General features: G+C 42.2%; 1 long non-coding RNA gene across 1 annotated transcript; it reads right to left on the bottom strand.

Annotated features, from left to right (window-relative positions):
• Positions 1 to 2212: 2212 nt before the first annotated feature.
• On the bottom strand, positions 2213 to 4261 carry LOC120908268. The gene is made up of 4 exons (XR_005741109.1): positions 3987 to 4261; positions 3830 to 3924; positions 2649 to 3748; positions 2213 to 2383 (listed from the first exon to the last, which is right to left on the bottom strand). It is a non-coding gene; the product is annotated as an uncharacterized LOC120908268 (long non-coding RNA).
• Between the last annotated feature and the right edge of the window lie 1112 nt (positions 4262 to 5373).

Here is a 5373-nt window from a genome sequence, read left to right as displayed (position 1 = left end):
AATGAAGGAAAATAAGTTGATTGTTATGCACTAAACTAGTTTTCCAAACAACATGCTCGTTATGGGCTCAAGTCCCGTATGGACCGCCCCCCTCATACATAGGACTGACTATCCTGATGTGGGTAATCAATAGCTTAATTAAATTGATAAATCAATTAGTGGTACAGGCATACCATTAGTGACAACAGTTATGTCCAAAACGGAAAAAGTAAAACACCTAACTATTTTGATTTTTTTCATGAATCAGACTGACCAAACCTTTTGCAAGCTAGTTCCATTTCTCACACAACAATTTTGGTAGATGATAGAACACCTTCTGTTAAGACGGAAGCACTTTTACCGTATCCATCACGACAACGCAGCACTTTCTTTCTTTTTGGCTTAACGACGCGAACATGTCGACCTGTACAGGCTTTTGAAACCACGCAGCCGGATAGTTGATCCTTGCCGGGGGGACGGACCGTATGAGTTTTGAACCCATGACAGGCATGTTATTAGGTCGTACGAATTGATGACTGTATCACGGGACCGCACAGCGTTGCACTTTCTTCCTATTTATATCGTAACAAATAAATAATTGTTATGCTTTATTTCCGCTACAGCCGACAAACGTGGTCATGCTGACGTTATGTATAAATGCTTACAAGACTTATTCGTATCACCTAACCGGATAGTCAATCACTGGTTGGTGTGTGCTTCAGTGGTGCAAAAAAACATTAACTCTATCTTATCGTTGCACCGAAAGGTACATGGCAGCGCCGAAAAGAATATAGTCATACCCTTCTACGCTCTCCTTCATACAGAACTGAGGCACCAAAGGCACCCCGAGTGGCTGGTCACGGTCTTGATCATCATAATGCAAAACCCATCAATTGCACTCATTCAATACAAAGACGATCTATAGCTTAAAAAATATGTTGCCATATTTTATTGTTAATAATTGAAATAATATCAGATGTTGAACATGAAGAAAGTATAATAACATTTGAGTGAACACACAAATAACAATTATCATTACTTATCATTACACTTGCCTTGTTCATATTCAATTCAAATACCACTACTTCTTATAAGAGATAGGGTTTAAAAAACTAAAAGGTACAGGTATCTTATAAACATACTTAGTGAGAACATAACGATATATGGTACATGGTAGCAGCAATTCCTATTTACTTTTTGTGCACGTGCAGCAGAATCCAGGGATGGACGCAACATGTTTCAGCGGCATACGGCTGGCCAGATCCTTAACGAACAGTCGCGAGATCAGATGGGCCGCCGGCTTCGTTACATCTGGCGGCATCTTAAACTGCAGCTTCATAATTTTACGGTACGATTCTTCATACGTGGTCGCCAAAAACGGGGCCTTACGCCAGCACGCCCAAATTCCATAGATCGACAGTTTTTGTGTGCAGCTGACCAACCAAAATCAGCTATCTTCAGATCACCACCGTGCCCCAGCTGCAAGTTTTCCGGATGATGTCACGATGTATCACGTTGCGCTCGTGCTGCACCATTGGCCGACGATGAATAGGTATGTTTCTTTACAGCATGCAAAGGACAGTGGCGAAACACGACGGCCAACGCATCCTCCGGATCATCTTTGGCGGTGAATTCGAGCATGGGGTGTGGATGCGAATGATCATCCACGAGCTTACTGAAGCCGTATGGCGCACCGGACATGGCTGTTTGCCATGGCTGGAGCATGTTGTGAAGAAGGCAGCCTCGTGCCCCAGCAGCTAGGTGTTCGAGCGGCTCTCAGTTCGGTACTAGAAGCAAGGAAGCACAGCGAGTTCGATGGCTAGATCAGGTGAAGTAAAATCTCGAAGATCGTGTGCCTACATCGATGGAAAGCTGCAGCTAGCGACCAGGCATTCCTATCAAGAGATAGATGGAGAGGGAGAAAACCAAAATGAAACAATGTATAGGCAGTATTTTTACAACCACATGAAAATGAGTAGGCCATGAGTAGGAATTGAACATATCAATCCATTAAGGTGTTTTTTTTATACTTACGTTCGTCAAAAGTTTAAGACTGAAATGGTTGACCATTGCTTGCAGGGGTTTGAGAAACCGATATAAACGGACTAACCGATTTATGTATTGGCATTTCTCGAAAAAGCCTTTGAACACGATAATAGTACCGATGCAATATAAAATACCTAAAAAGAGAAATTAATGGCAAGAATTTTTTATGATGAAATAGAACAAAATATATAGTTTCTGTGATATCACCACGGTTGCGTGTCGTTTATTCCCACGTGTGCACGCGCATCCGCTCGGCCCAGTAACAGCAACCCAACACCGACGTATGATGCACCCGGCACTGCGGCGTAGGGAAATGCGCATCCGATCATAGTCTGCACTAACCAGCCAGTGAGCCATTCTGCCATCCAACCAGCCAGCCAGCCAGCCAGCCAGACAACCAGACAACCAACGGAGCAGGACAAGTAAAATATTTTTTGAAACCCGCCAACACGCTCAACATTTACTTATCATGTAACATCACCATCTAATGCACATTGTTAACGAAACGTACGCACCATTATGAGGAATGGGGAAGCAAACACAGCGGGCGAGAAACAATAAATACAAATGGAGAAACACAGTAAACGAGCAATTACCCATCAACGCGATCACTAATTCCTTACCTTTTGCACATTAGTGAAACATATTTGCTTCCGTAATAGGTAATCAAAAGAGCTTTAAAAAAACAAAACAAAACACACCGAATGTTTTCTAACCTGTTGTACACTATTTTATTCAACGGCACTGGTTTAAATCCTAATTATATCCTAATCCTAATACTGGTTTAATATGTTAACACATCACACCACAAAGAACGGCTCTAACGTATAACATCCGGCACCTTTAAACAATGCTGGCTCATCGCCATTTATGCTGCTTTTTGTTCTGCATAACATTACACAACGTTACTAGCATTAATCACCCTTTACACCTTAAATGTACACACAATCACTATATCACAACACTACACCGCTTCGCCGATCTCGATCTGCTTCTCCGGAGCGTCCGGAGCGCTTCTCCGTTGTTGCCTTATCCGAAGCACCATGGAGCAACTGCAACCGACCGACTGGATCATGTCCAAGTCGGTATCTGTAATGCGACCTCCCTTCCGAAGCAACAGTCATTCGATCGTTCGTCTGGCATTAGCTGAAACTAAAGAAAGGAAAAAAAACGTATGCTTGTAGTTATAATGCAACTCACCCGTGCATTAGAAGCATTTTCACGGCGACAAAGACTGTCGGTAACGTTTGCAGGATCTTGCTGTGCGCTTGCCAATTGAGTGCACATTTCGCATTGCCCATTACGTGGACATCAAGGTGGCCATCATACTGCCCGGCGACGACGGCTCCTTAAATATAGCGGATGAGCGCGTGGCCCGCCACCGATGGAGACATGTCGCGGCAGAAGGTGTACCACACGTTTATCGGCTGGCGTCGTGTTGGATGGCGCCGGAGGAGATGGAGCGGGACCACGGATACGGCTTCTAGTCGTTCGGCGTTACCCCGATCGAGATAGCGACCGGAACTGCGCCGTACCACAACTACCCGCAGATGAAGGTGATGATGCTGACGCTGCCGAACGATCAGTCCACGATCGATGCCGGGGCGGACAAGAAGGGTCTGTACCAGGCGTGCGGCAAGACGTTTCGCAAACTGGTCACCGAATGCTTGTAAAAGGAATTGTCCAAGCGTCCAACGGCGAGCGGGCTTTGTATGCTTTTTAACTATAGAAAAAAACCAGTGGTTAAAAAAAATAAACGCGAGGAGTTTTTGATACCGTGCGGATTACGTTCATTATAACTTACCTTGTTTTCCATGATCGAACATCGTTTAGTTGGATTGCCGGCATTCTTTCTTCCCGCTTTCGAACGTTCGCCGGCTCAACACGGTTGCACAACAGCTGCATAGAAAACACCGCTTTAATTGATTTAATATTACAAATATTAGCTATGCTTTACTTACCCTAAACGGCTTTCAGGCGTGCGAAGTCGATTCTACCACCATTTATAATTTTTCGGCTGTTTATTTTACACATTACATACAACATTTTCATCACTGATGTAGCCTTTTTTTAATCATTCGCCGTTGTACATCGTGAGAGCTATCGTTCGGTTCAAAATGTAAACAAACTTTATTTTTTGAATATTTGACAGATTGCATGACCGATCAACCGCACACTATCTCGTTTTTCTTGTCAGGGCTGCTTCGATTGCCATAGGGGGGGCCTTAAAAAATCTTTTACCGATTGAAACGTATTAAACTATTGTGTGTACATAATCCATGTGTATGCACTGTATGTGTTTTGGCATGGACGTTTGTTTACATTTTTCAATATTAAATTTGAATGATTTCTATGTTATTATAGATGTGAATAACTAGTGAATTATGAGTTGAATCTTCCCCCTGTAGGTGGATATTCATTTAAACTATGAAAATGCTTCATTTTCGAGGCGAAAAGAAAGGCGTATTGCAGTGCATCATGACAGGTCTATAAGACATCGAACAGCTGACAGAGCACCTATCGAACAGAGTCGTGTTTGTTTGTCTCGTTCGATCGGTTCCAGAGCGCCGCCTTAGGCTGCGCTCTGGCACCACTCGAACACGACACCGACTCGAACAAACCCATATAATCATATGGAGGTGCACCAAGGTGGATTTAAAAATATCAGGTGGTGGACTCTAGTGCATTTTGACAATTCGTCACTTGACGTAAGGTCCCCAGGATTCAAACTTTGTTTACATTAATTAAATTTGTTCATATAATTTATCTACCCCATTTTTTCGAATAAACATTCTTTAAAAATATATTTTGAACTTTGGGAGTTCTTATTTCTCAGGTCTCGAGTACAGTCGTCAACTCGTACGACTTAACAACATGCCTGTCATGAGTTCAAGCCCCAAATAGACCGCGCCGCCATACGTAGGACTGACTATCCTGCTATGTGGGGAATCAATTAGTCGCTGAAAGCCAAGCCCACAAGTGGGTAGAGGCAGGCCTTGACCGACATTGGTTGTTGAGCCAAAGAAGAAGAAGAGTTCTTATTTAACATTGAAACATACATTAAAGTGTGTTATTTTGTGTTATTCTGTGAATTTATTCTAGAATTCTTTGTGTTTTCGACATTTTTGATGATAAAAATTAAGAAATCATTATTTTTTTTTTTTCAATTTTTACCTTAATTCCTCATTATCTACGAGCCGCATGGACAATTTACTTGAGATTAGAACTCATGCTAGCATGATTTTAAATTTCGTGCATAAACAAATCATCAAATCTTTTGTTAATATATTACGTTTTTTCGATAAAATCAATAGACACACTAAAATGCACATCATAACAAAGAAATCT

Source organism: Anopheles arabiensis, unplaced genomic scaffold (genome assembly GCF_016920715.1).
Source record: "Anopheles arabiensis isolate DONGOLA unplaced genomic scaffold, AaraD3 Autosomal_pericentromeric_contig0004, whole genome shotgun sequence".
NCBI lineage: Eukaryota > Metazoa > Arthropoda > Insecta > Diptera > Culicidae > Anopheles > Anopheles arabiensis.
This window is presented reverse-complemented; position numbering and strand designations above follow the sequence as displayed.